Genomic DNA, 14454 nt, shown 5'->3' on the forward strand with positions numbered 1-14454 from the left:
ATCTTCTTTGGGTGATGGGGGATGGATATCAGAGGGTGTGGAGGGCTACGAGGAAGATAAATTTGGTTGTTTGTGGACTGTCTTCTTTATTTTAACCTGTTCCCATTTATTTTCTGGATTTTCACTCTTCTTATTTTCATTTTCTTTTTTTTTGTACATCTATTTGCAAAATGACCATATTCATGACATACCTTGCATTTGAAGGGGATTTGTTCATAATCCAGCTGTTTTATGTGCGTCCACTGGTCCACTTTGATTTTGATAGCTTTTGGTAGCCCTTTCCCAAGATCCACTTCTACACAGATTCTGGTGCATACATGCATATTTTCCTTTGGCTCGCACCTGTCTATAGATTTCCCAACTGCATTTCCTATGGCTTTAACTGAATCATCCCCCCAACAGTGAAGGGGAAGGTGTGGTAATCTAACCCAAACAGGGACAGCATTGGGAACATCCATTTATAGGTCGAAATCTGGCATCCATCTATTTAGATACAAACCCTTGTATCCATAAAATAGGGTCCATTCCTGAAAATTAGATCCCGATATTCCTTGGTTTCAAAGTGAAAAGTGTAGTAACCTCTTCCACAAAACCTGGTTGATATTTTTCCATCTATTGATGCAGTCCAGTTCCTTTCTACCCATTTTTGCATAATTTTGGGCGATGGCCATAACCCAGTAAATTGTCCCACTAATCCGCACTCCACCAAAGAAAGTGATGCTCTACGGGGAAGGGAAGGAGGGAGAGAGATTTCAGGGATGTCTTCCTGTCTTTTAACAAAATTGGTGACTGATGGTTTGTTCTTTGTCAGGCCCATTGCAGAAATGAGAGAGGAAAAAGCTTCTGTTGTTCCTTCATTTTCATGTTGTTGATCTGAGAGAGGATCTCCGTCCTCTGATGTGTCCATGGTGCTCAGACCCTAGCATCAGGAGGCCACTGAGGGGTAGATATGAGCTTCTTGCTGTGTTCATTGGCTAGGGCTGCGTAACTCCTTCAACAAGCAGTGTGATTCACCTTACTTTGGAATTTTACCTAAATTTGATATTGTAGCTGCATTGGATCATGATTTTTAAAGGAGCTGGAAAAAACTGCTAAAGAGTCTGCATAAATGTTCTCATCTCTTGGGATTGTTGTAATGTTGAAGGCTAGAAAATAGTTCTCTATAGAATCCCATACCTCATTTCGGTAATATCTAAGCCTAGGATGTTTTTCTTGGCATAGATTTCTTACTTGTTTTACAATCAATTTTGAGTCACTGAAAACACTTAAGTTTTGAACTTTCAGACTTTTAGCTAACTCAAGGCCTAAAAGTAGGGCTTCATATTCTGCTACATTATTAGTAACATCGAAGTCTAACTTAAAGGATTGGGTTATGTTTTCTTTATCTAGAGAAATTAATACAATTCCTGCTCCAGCCCCATCTTTAGAAAAATCCCCATCAAAGTATAACTTCCACACATCAGTTTTTATACATTTAGGTTTATTCACGATCTGTTCAATGTTAAGTTGGGAATTTTGGAGATGATTAAATGATAATGTGAAACATCCAAAATCTTGATCAACAGCATAAATTGGATGATTTATTGCTTGATAAACCTTACAAACATTATTAATGAATCTTACCTCTCTGTATAACCTAATATGTCCACCCCCATATATAGGAATAGTAGCATAAGAAATATTCATCTAGAGGCTTCCCCCTAATTTGGCACAACATGATCTAGATAACAGCATTCCAAATTTAGCGGAGATATTTGTGACTACAATGTCTAGCACTCCACTCTTTACAAGGGTTTTTGCTAAAGTTACAACTAGGTCTTTGATCAGTCCAAGACAAGGAACTTTCTTGGAGTCAAAGGTGTACAAATCATGGTAAGGTATAGTAATTTTCAATTGAAATTGATCCATGATTACTTTGGGCATCAAATTGTGAGAGGCCCAAGAATCTAACATACAGTTATATAGAAGAAAATCATGAACTTTGAGAGTAACATAAAAGGGAGGAACGTTCTCATCAATCATGTCAAAACTAGGACCAAAAACCACTAAAGGTTTTTCATCCTGTAAATTGATCATGTCCCCCTTAGCATCTATACTTGAGGATTGGATCCACTTTGATACTTGGTTTTTGTATCCTAGGTTTTTGGAGAGTTCAGACAGTGGAACATGGATTTTGACTCTCTCTAACTCTTTCTCTACATTAAAAGTTGTTGGAACAGTCTTTTCAAATGTATTATGTTCATTGGGTTGAGTTAATGGTTGAATCACAGTTGTTTGGGTTTCAACAGTTTTTATTGGAGGCTCATTTATTGTGACATTCTTAGTTGGCCTACCAGGGCCTGGTCTAGGCCTTAAATCATACCTTCTGTTTAATTCTGCTATTAAAAACTTTGAGAAGGCTTGATATTTAGAAACCTGAGAAGTTTCTTGATTTTGAATTAAAGCTTGATCATTGGAAACTAGAATTATAGCATTCTATTATGATGGATCATTGAAATAATTTATATCATTGGTAACTAATGGTCCAGCTTATTCAGGTTCTTGATCATCAATCATCAACAGTGGTTGAATTTGTTTATCAGGGTTGGGTCTTTGTAAGATCTGGGGTTGAAAAGGTCTTTTGTATTGAGCCTGAGGTTTGTTTGATGTTTGTTGAACTATTCTAAGTTGTGTTTCAATCTTTGAAATCCTATTTGAAAGATTTCTAAGTAAGGAAGTGATTTCATCAATTTTGTGATCCTCACTTTTTCTTTTAGAAGAAGAGGTTCCTTCTTCCCTAGCTCTCATTTTCCTTTCATCTTTTTCAGCCTTTCCTTTGAGTTTGGCTGAGGCTAATCTATTAGCCTCAACCTCAATAGCATTAGTATGCATGTCTTCTAGGGTTATAGATATTCTCTAATCTATTAGCCTCAACCTCAATAGCATTAGTATGCATGTCTTCTAGGGTTATAGATATTCTTTCTCTAATCATAACCGAAAATTCATCATCAAATCCTTTAGAGAACCTAACTTTGGCAGTCGTTACTTGCGGTTTGTAGTCTAGTGGCATTTTATTGTAAATTTTATTAAATCATTTTATAAAATCAGCCACAGGTTCACCATGGTTTCTTTTTAGGTCATCAAACTTAGTCAGATAGTAAAATGGATCCTTTTTAACACCCCATTGGTTTCTAAAAGTAATAACTAATTCATTCCAATTATGGATAGAGTTAGCTTGCAATTTTCTAAACCAAATTCTAACATTACCTTCCAGAGATTGAACAAACAATCTCATATAGACATCTTCATGTTCAATATACATGTTATCAGTAAAGTCTAAGAAATCAGCCAAATGATCTTCAGCAAACAAACCAGTTTTACCATTGAATCTAGGTAAGTGCTTCAAATATCCATCTAGGAAGTTATTTAGCTGATTGGGAAGAACGAAGGTTGCATAACAAGCCTGAATGATAGGCCAAATACCAGTCATTTGATTTGATGAGGATGAGGAGGATGAAGATGATAAAGGAGATGAGGATGAACTTTCAGGAGTTGTAGAGGGTGAAGATGATTGGAAAGAATTTCTAGAAGATTTTATTAATGATGTTTGAATGACTAATTTCTATTCTTCTAGACCAAACTTTCCTTCACTATCAAACAAAGGATTTGTGTAAACAGAAAATTTGTCCTTGAGACTAATAAAAGTATATGGGTAAGTGTGAATTACTAAAGAAATAAAATCATTAGGCTTTAATTATGGTAAATCTAGACCTAATTATGTTTCTGATTTAGGGGATATAGAAAGGATTTCAGGAATCTGGTATGATTCTAACTGATAAACTAGAAGAGTTGACTATAAATCAACTCCTTTAGATATCAGGTCTAACACTTTTGGTGGTAGATCTGATAATTCAAGATTTATTGGGACAACTCTAAAAGGATCAGTTTCAGAAAAATTTCAGATGGATGTATTACAGAAGCAGAAGTAGAGGCTTCTAGTCTTTGTCTTGCAGAGGAAATTCTTACCAGTGTCTTAGGATCTGATAGTGGAGAATAAAGTTGTGGATCTGAGAAAGACATAGTGTGTCTATGTGAAGCCAATTTATTTTTGTGGAATCATTGAGTGAATCATTTTAACCTACTAACCTTTTATTCACCGTTAAAAGGTAAGCTTAATCATTGTTCCAGGGAAAAATAATTCAATATCTTTCGTTCCCCAACAATGGCACCAACGTGATGTTATACCTCTAAAGATAATTCTAGGTCAGGAATTATGTAGAGCATCTATAATGTTTTGTTGGTTTTTAAAGTTTTTGGATCACCAAGGCTCTAAACTATTTAAACAGGTGCAATTTCTTAATTACTTATGATTTATTAGAAGGGTTGATTCTTCACCTCTAATAGTAATTTAGCTTTGATGAGATATGTAAGGTTGAAACTTTAGAAACTATATGATTTGTTAAACATCAAACAGATTATTTAACCAGTCATATATAGTGGATGCATGTAAAATACTTTTACAGTGAAACAATATATGTTTGAAACTTAAGGGAAGATGACAATTTAGTGATGTAGAGGAGTTAAATCAAACAGACCGTTTAATTAACTAATCTCTGTAAAAGATTATAGAAACTCAATATTATCATACACAGAACTCCCATAAACTTCAAGCATATTAAAATTAAAATAGCATGAAAATATAATGACAAAGAAGAACTTACAAGGACACAAGCTATTTTGAAATAAATCCAGAAGCCTTTAATTATTTCAGAAATAACTTCAAAGGATATAAGTCTGCTCAAAAGTCTATCACAACGGTTCAACCATTTCTAAGTATTTATAGAAACCTTTACATCTCAGATCGGATTTCAAATAAAAAATATTTGCAAAATAATATATGTTTAAAGACAGATATATTTTTAGATATCGATAAAAAAATAGGAAAATCTACTAAAAATTTGTTGCATTGTTGAGGCTATGTAGGAGTTCGGTGATGACTATTGCTACTTTGCTGGAAATCTTGTTCCTTTTATGCTGAAAATTTTGTGCTTTAGTTACACTTCACTCGATTAATTCTAGTAACCAGTCCCACATTTCTTCACTTGGGATAGAAATGCTAACTACATTTCTGAACCTTTCTTCCACCTCAGTGTATGTGTCAAAAGTTGGCTTATTTACAAAAAGGAGGTGGACCTCGTGTTGGATATTTAAATAAAATTGTATTCCATGTATGAATGCTTCCCATTGGTATTTCATTTATCTTTTGCCAACTATGTTGCACAATTGTTCTTGGTAGTTTTCTAATGGGATCAATTTGCCATTAGAATTCCTTAGAGTAGGGAATCCCTTTTCCTACAGCAATGTAAATTTTCTATTGAACCTTCTGACCTACAACTCAAGATCTTTGCATTTATTTTCCAATTGTATCATCAAATTCTTTTTGGTCAAGATCCTCTTAATCTCCATGACTATTGTTGCTCTGTGTGGAATGTTCAAGTCTTCTAGTTCCTCTTTGGTTTTGGAATTTAGCAGGTTGATGATCTTTTGTGCCTCTATTGGCCTGTTCTCCAAATATACCTTTGTATTTTCTATTGTTGCCTTAACTCTGTGCACAAGTTCTTCCTGTTCAAAAGTAATCTGTATTGAAGTCCACGTGTCTATTATTTTGGAATTTATATTCTACCAAATATTGTTCATAGCCTCTGCTAACATTTGAATGACAAAGGAATGGTCTTCATATTTCTCTACCTGTTGCATGAGTTTGTAGTTTTTTTGGAGTTCTGACAAACATGCGTTATTAGTTTTAAGTTTACTCTCCTCCATCTCAGTCAATGTTTCTGACAATTTTTCTTTTTCTAACTGAACTATTGATAATTCATCCAGAGCTCTGGTAAGTTCTTCTATAGATTCTGAAACTGTAGTCTTTGCTGAAGTTTTTTCCATTGATGTAGATGCTCTTGCTACTTCCCACTATTCTTTTTCTTTCAACAGTGCTTCCATGCCCTGCTCCATCTTTTGTATCTGTACATTTTTCTCAACCACTATAGTAAAAAAAAAAATCTTTCTCCATTTCTATATTGGAAACCTCTTTAGCTTGAGGATGTTTTGTGGAGGGTAGCTTCAGTTGCTTCCTCAATGCTTGAATGTCTGCTTCCTTGTTTTTGATGAGCTCTTTTACTGCTTTGATATCCTTAGGATCATGTCCTAGCTTTATGATCAAATCTTCCAGATATTTGATCTTGTTATCCTTAGAAAATGATGACATCTTTTCAATCTTTAACTAAGAATTCATGTTATTCAAAGATGATTGTAATTTGGAAACAGCCATTGTTGAACCGGTGAGTGATGAAAATATCAGCTCCCTTGTTTGTTTATGTAAATCGATCTAATCTTCATGTATTTTCTTGGTATCAATTGAAAAAATGGAGGCTTTATAGTCTTTAGCACTCCTGGGAGTTGGAACTATAGGTTCCATGAAGGCCATCTAGAACTATCCTTTTTATGAATCGAATGCAAAAAGTAGTATGTGTTGAGTCTTAGTTATCTGCTTCCAAAACTCAGAGTAAGTGAAAGCCTTCAAAGCTTCATTTTTTAATTTTATTTACCTGTATCTTGAAAATATACTCTACCAAGTTGAAATCTGTGAACTGGATGATACTGGAGAATGGATCGTTTCTTCTACAATAGGTGATTGTATTGTTTCTTCTACTTGAGTAGAAGGAATGATAGGGGTCCCTGATAAAATCACTGTGGTTGGTTGCTCTGTGTCCCCTTCCTATGGAGTTTCATCTTGAATAGTAATCACTTGAGGATTGACTTGAGAATCTGACTTTTGAGTATTATTTTGGTCCTTGGTATTTTTCCTTTTGAAAACAAGAAATTGTGTAGCTTTAGAGTCAGTTGGGGACATGTTTTCTCTTTCCCTTTTGAATATATTTTCTTTAGAAATAGGTGTTTGCATGGATGACTGACTGACTAGTTGTTCTTCAGCTTCCTATAAAGTACCCTCTATCCATTCTTCCTAATTGGCATATTGTTCAATCTCAGGCCTTGGTGTTTGTTCATAGGAAGTACTTTTCTGTTCCAATCTGAGCTTGGAAATGATGCCCTGAGGATCATAAGACCAGGAAAAGCTAATTTTGAATTTCATTTGACTCAAGATTGCATATATTTCCTTTGTTGCAGCTCTAGTGTTGATGATGTAGGGGCCTATATCAGCTTTTACTTTGGATTGTGCTTTCTTCTTGTAAGAGACAAAATGCACTTTATCCATATTTAACATTTTCCTAGAGTATTCCATTGCAAAGATCCTAAATGATACAAAAATTAGCAACCGGTAAGGAGTCAATTACGATTCACAAACTCTATTATCAGTGTAGTTCTGGTATAAATACCAGTCTCCAACTTTGTCTTGATCTCACAGGTGTAAAAATTTATTTGTCTATGGTGAAATCATTGGGATTACATAATTTCTTAGCAAACATAGTGAGGTATATAAAAATTTATCAACATAATCAGTATAAGAATAATCCTTTGAGTTATTTCTATCCAGATAAGTCTAGTGAATGACTGACCAAGGGTTACCTTCACTATCTGTCTTCGGTAAAGGAAACTTAAATTTTTCTAACTGATAAAATAGCATAAGGTAAACTAGGACTGGCTGATACTTAAAGACACCTTCTACTTTGAAATTCACAAACTGGTCATGAATTGAGTTGGCCAAAAACTGACTGTAATTGAAAAAGAGGGAGGGTTGTTTTCCAACTAAAAAATTAGATAAAAATCCTAACACTATCTCGTCTACCCACTGATCATTATGGTACCCAAGCAGTCGGGTTACCATAGAAATTACCTGCTTGGACATTTTATGGAAAATTGAAGCTGGATATGGGGGACTGGTCCTAAGTAATTCATCATTTTCGGGAATAAAATACTCAAAAATCTAGGCTCTCTGAGGGAATTCCATTAAAATATCAGTAGAAAAAGGATTATGGTAGGCCTGATATTGAATTTGTAGGGCCTTGCAGATACTTTTAGGGGAAATGGAGAAAATGACTTCATTGTTCTGGGAAAGGACAGCGTTTTCACTAGGAAAATATCTAAGGTGGAACCAAATAGAGAACTCGAAGAAAAAGTGAGTCTGGCATTGTGAAGGTAAATCCCCTCTACAAACAAAGGCGATCCCTCTAGCCCAATGAGAGGGTCTAGCAACAAACTAAATAAACTAACATACACTTTCCTAGCTTATGTTTAACAACTTCATAGAGAAGGAGAAACCTACCTCACTCTGATGCTAATTGCTCAATCCTTTAGAGATGACTTTGATTCTTTCACTCCAAGCCTCACTCCTTACTTATTCTTCACATCCAAGTACCTGCAAAGAAGATTAAAAACCTATGCAAAATACAAGAGCATATATGGCATACATCAAACGTAAACTACTTAAAAGATCAAGGAGTATTAAGATAAAAGCATAAACATTTACACAATTATGGACAGTGAACATCAGATGTATCTATTAATGAGCTAAAAAAGGAAGCATACAACCTATGACTTGATGTTGTAGACCTCCTTTTGGTGGATTTCCAAGTCCAAGAAAAAAAATCTTCAAGCACTCCTTCTCCAAGCTAGAATGGGTAGCATGTAAGCATAATCTCAGCATAGGGATGCAGCAATCAATGACCAACCATTTGGGGATGGAAGGGAGTGAATTTATAGGAAGGGAGAGGGAGTTAGGGATCCAAAAAAGAGGGAGGAAGGTCCACATCCCAAGGGTAAAGCCCATCATGATAATATCAAGAAGCCGACATCGGAGATCTCGACCATATCAACAACAACCAATATCTAACTCGTTGTTCACGAAGGTTCTAGTATACGAAGCTTCTCCTCGAGTTTGGGAAAACCTGCCAGAAGAGGTTCAATGTGTGTTTTCCTATGAAAACCTGCGCTGGCAGTGAGAGTGTATAACTAAGCAACCTGTAATCAGCATGGGTAGGCAGTGGAGCAAAATGTGTTGATGCTAAAATTTGGGTTTTTAGTCAACCTTCTTCAGAATGAATTCAGGGCAGTTTTCCTTTCATTCTTCGGGGAGATTTTGGTCTATATATCATGACGGATATGTTGCATAGTAATCAATGTTTTAGCAGTTCAGGGTATGGAACGGGAAGTGAATAGGAGGTATGACAAAATATTGTGTAACATATGCCCCCTAAATCAAGAAGGCAGAAGAGGTAGTGATGGCTAAGATGCTTTACAAGTCAGCGCAAGGATGAGAACAACATGATCAAGAGACCTGCAAATCAAGCATATACATATACATATACATATACATATTTGATATCTCTAATGATCATGCCTAGTGATACATGAATAGGCATCTAATAATACATGAATGTGTGGTATGGGCGTAGCCGTCCAAATAGAAGGGATCATGTGTATGGATCCTTGGTATGGTCGCAGCCATCCGAATAGAAAGGATCATGAATATGGACCCATGGTATGGTCACTGCTATCTATCCAGAGGAAACATTTGTACAATCATGAATAAATCATAACTGCATGCAACCTGGACTTTATCAAAAAAAATCCAGGGTCTTGCGCTCCATCTCGGCTAGATCAATGTACGAATTCTAACATCCAAATAGATGTGTCGAAGTTGAACTTGATAGAAAACCACCTGATTATCGATCAATGATGTAAACTGTTAATAGGTACGAGAGAAACCACCAATAATAACAATGGCCCTCAAGGTACAATCAGCACAATCCATGAACATGAACAATGAAGCTGAAGTCGAACACCCATGGAATCATTCGATCGAAGGTCAATGATGTAAACATGTCGTTGAATGCGAAGAATTTGTCATTGAGGCATGCAAGCACTAAGGTACTTGAAGGGAGTTTCTAGATCATCTTCCCGGATAATGAGTTGAAGTCGACAGGAAGTGATCTGTTGAAGGAGGGCCCTAATGAATCCCACATCATCGACACAAAATAAAAGGATTTAGTAGAGTAGATAAGTGTGATCCAAGATTGTGGAAGAAATTCAGACAGTGTATGAGCGGTAAAGAACTAGAAATAGGACTTCTCTTGAGCATATCAGCAACACGACTCCAAAGTTTCACATCATTTGACTCAACATAGGATCAATCATCGTGATGATGAAGTGGTATAATCAGATGAGAGGAAAAATGGATTTCCCAAATCCAGGAAGGCAAGTGACCAAGTGAGGATGTACCAAACCTGACACAAGAAACAGATGAGTGTCATGTTCAAGAGCAACCTACTACCATTACAAAATACAAGAGATGATAACTTTCAATTTTTCCCCCACCATTTCTGGTGAGTACCCCATATATTTTTTATCGCAAGCTTGAAGGGGATAGCATATGATTGCCATATAAGTTCATCCTTTGGATGAATCCATCCTAGTAAGTTTTACGAGCCCTAGGAAGGAGAAACTCGGTCTCGTCATGGTGACAAGTCTTGTATCGTTTATGTTTTACGAGTCTGGCGAAGGTGAAACTCGACATCTTTTTCATGTTTAGAGAGTTTGAAAAAGACGCAAAAAAGAAAACTCCAAAGGTCCCTTTTCGTAAATCGTCTCTTGAACTTGAAAAGGTAGAAAGCAATATCCAAGGGAACCTCATAACCATGTTCAACTAAGGTATTCCTTTTTCGTATAATAGTCTATCTTAGTCTAGAAAAGGGTTAAACTTATACTAAGTAGACGTCATTTCATTTACTCTGATGAGTTTGAAATGACAAGTACTCGGAAGTCTTTTCATTTTTCGAGAGTCAAAAAAGAACTGAAAGATTACTCCTCCTAGAGGAATGAGTGGTATAAAAGGATAGCAACCAGTTCTGGTCATGATGGAACTGCTCAAAACATGTAAGGGTCAAGAGGTTGGCTAATAAGACCACTCATAAAAAATGTTCCTCACGCAAGGGCAAAACAACAAAGTGCAAATGTATGATCGGCCAAAGAGATGGTGACGATGGAAAGGAAAATATCAAGGCTCATATAGCAAAAACAAGCTGATAAAATGGCAATCACGAGAGGTAAAAAGGGAAATGGTTTCATTTTTACACAAGCTTGAAACATGGGAAATTATTCTTGAGTATACTTGAATATGGTTTCATTTTTTCACAAGCTTGAAACATGAGAAAAAATTATGCTTGGATTTGACTTCATTTTTACACAAGCTTGAAACAAATATAAACTATGCTTGAGATCTAGTTTTCATGCCCCTAGCATAATGACTCAATTCAAGGTTACATGACCCCCAAGCTTCATTTCATTCACCTAAGTAGACTACTAGTTACTAACAGGTGGCTGGAATGAAGGTTTACATATGAGATCAGGTGAAAGACTCGACGGGGATTTTACGAGATCTAATCAAAGACTCAAATAGGAAGGGGATTTGTTTCATTTTTTAACGAGCTTGACAGGAAAAGAACCATGCTCATGACACCTTGTTTCATTTTTTAATGAGGTTGGCATAGTAAAAGAACTATCCGCATGGAGACCTAATTCATTTTTAACGAGGTTGACATAGTAAAAGAATTATTCTCATGGAGACCTAATTCATTTTTTAACGAGGTTGACATAGTAAAAGAACTATCCTCATGGGAACCTATTTCATTTTTTAATGAGGTTGACATGGTAAAATAACTATCCTCGTGGGAACCTATTTCATTTTTTAATGAGGTTTACATAGTAAAATAACTATCCTCATAGCACCTATTTCGTCTTTTAACGAGGTTGACATAGTAAAATAACTATCCTCATGACCTTGATCATGGACGATAAAAGACCATGGCTTCCATGAAGTTTTCATCAGATGGGAGAACAACACTTTGGAAGGGATACATGTCTAGGGATCCAAATGAAAAATTAGGCTCCAATGCCCCCAGTACATGATGTACCACATCACCTACTAGATTATCAGTAGATGTGGGCATGGAACAGTTGGCCACGTAATTAACCTGTGGCGGGGGTGATACTGCTTGCATATAAGAACCATTTATGTATGATGGTTGATTGGGGGTTGATTCAGGACCAATGAATGTAAGCTGATCAATGATCACAACTCTTACTTCATGCAGGAAGAGAAAAGAGCTCCCATGACATAAACATAGTCACGGCCAAGGAGTAGATTAAAATCTAAAGGGTCTTGGATGACCATCACATCTGTATAGAAAGTATTTCCTCCTAAAGTAATAGGTAACTTAGGAAGGATCCCTAACAGTTCATTGGTTCCTCTATTAAAAGCTAATAGATTCTAGGTGATGGGGACAAGTTGAGGAGAACCTAAATCTTGCCAAGCAGTTGAGAACAGAATACTAATAGATGTGCCCTCGTCTATGTGTCTTCTAGGTACAGCCATATTGTAAGCATGTACTATAATCTAGAAAGGCACATAAGGTGGAAGACGATATCCTAACAGTTGACTCCAATGAAAATAAATGACTAAACTAATTGGAGGGTGTGTTGTAGGAATATGAGTGTTTCTCTCTTGCACTATGGGAATAGGAGAACTACTCTCATGCACCTCGGGAATGGGAGGATTTCCCTCTAGTTCATTCAAAACTGAAGAAAACAGAAGAACCTAAGAAATACGAGGTTCAATCTCTACCAGGAAGGTATGGTTAACTGAAGGTTGAGTCAAGTCTATTGTTTTCTCAACCAATGGTTGGCTGAGAATGGACTCACGAGACTCACTTTTAGAGAGAGCGGGGTTTCCCAAAGATGCCTTTTGATCAATAACTTGATCAACTAGTGAAGGATCAAGGGAAAGATTTTGATAACCAACCAGAAGACGAGGCTGGGAAGCTGTAAGGTTTTCAAACTCTTTGGAAGCTTCATCTATAAGAGGACAAAGGTGAATGGGACGATTACTTCCAAACAACTTACAGGGAAATTTGACTTTTCACTTTTTCCCATGGACCTTATTATTACTAGTTGAAGGTTTATCATCAGTATGATCTCCAAAGGTTGTGTTACACTAAAATTTGTCACCATGACTATTTGCAGTTAGTATGGCTCCATCAACTTTCATACTATCCTCCTTGGCAAGTCTTATACCTCTGCTCCTCATGTCAAACTCCAAGAAAGAGAGAAAGTCCTTAAAAAGTCAATTAACTCTGGTTACACAGTTTCTCTTAAACTTACCTACGTGTACGCACCTCAAGTTCACAATACCTGCGTACTTGTATGCTCTGTCTGTAAAGGGGTGGGTGCGTACTCCTGTAAAGGTCAAAAGGCGCAAGTTTTACTTCAAAAAAGTTACTTGTGGTCAAATCTAGAGCATTCTAGAAGATGGTTTGACGTGTATTGAGTGCCTCCAGATGGTTCATGCATCCCAAAGAAAGAGGAACTTATCCCATCAAGAGGGGAGCTATCCCATTGAAAGAGGGGCTTATCCCATTGATGGTGGACCTGATTAACTTCCTCCAAAGCATTATAAATATAGGCATTGGGCCAGAGGGAAGAGAGGTTGAAAGCTGAACATTCCTAAGGGTAGATGCTGCTGAAATTAGGACTCCCTTATAGAGCTTGAGAGGAGAGATTCCCATCCTTTCTTAGCTTCATTTGGAAGTGGGTGAGCTGATCAAAGTAAAGGAGAGCTCTTGTTGGACCCTGGGAGGGACCTGCACAACACCAAGGCACTAGTTGTAATGGTTTCTTTTGTTTCCAATTAATACAATTAAGTTCATTTTTCTCAACAAGTTGTTATATATAATTTGTTTCATATACTCATTGGTCTTTATGATGAATATGTTTTATTATATGAGTTATTTAGGTGCTATGTAATCGTTTGCTTGTTAGTGAATGCAGGCTTCAAGGAGAAGGGGGAGCTCATCTGGATCGGAGAGGATGGACTGCTACAAACAGCGTTGGACTAAAGGTATGCTTTAAACACCTGGTTTCTTGTATTTTAAATGCATATTTAGGGAAAGATAGTGCTTGATTGTTTTGTTTGTCACTAGAAAGCCTTAGCTTCTAGGGAGGTCAGTTTTGTCCGCAAAATTGACTCTTTCCGCATGACAGGCTGATGACAAAGGTTTATGTGAAATTGTCAACCACATTTCTAAGACCTTGCAAATACCAGGACAATTTTGAGGAAGGTGGTCACCCTTACATAACATGCAAGGGAATTTTACTTTCTGGGGCTGGTTGGAAGATTTTTCTACATCAGTTGTGTCTGTAGCAATGGCTTCTTGTTTGCCTCCTTGCTTATTTTTCTTCTTCTTCACCATCCTCTCCTTATTCTTCTTAACTTCCTGGTTAATATAATCCATACTTTCACTAGACGAAGAGGAAGAACGGAGTGAAGAAATGGGTGAAGAAGGTGAGGGGTAAACTTTAGGATCAATTTGAGGTTGATGTTGTTCAGGTGAAGGAGAACTTGGTTGAAAAGAAGTTTGGACACTTGGAATCACCGAGGTCAAAAATAACCAAACTGGAAGACAA

This window comes from Pinus tabuliformis, chromosome 6 (assembly GCF_031772625.1).
Source record: "Pinus tabuliformis cultivar Carrire ecotype Pingquan chromosome 6, CPIR1, whole genome shotgun sequence".
Classification (NCBI taxonomy): domain Eukaryota; kingdom Viridiplantae; phylum Streptophyta; class Pinopsida; order Pinales; family Pinaceae; genus Pinus; species Pinus tabuliformis.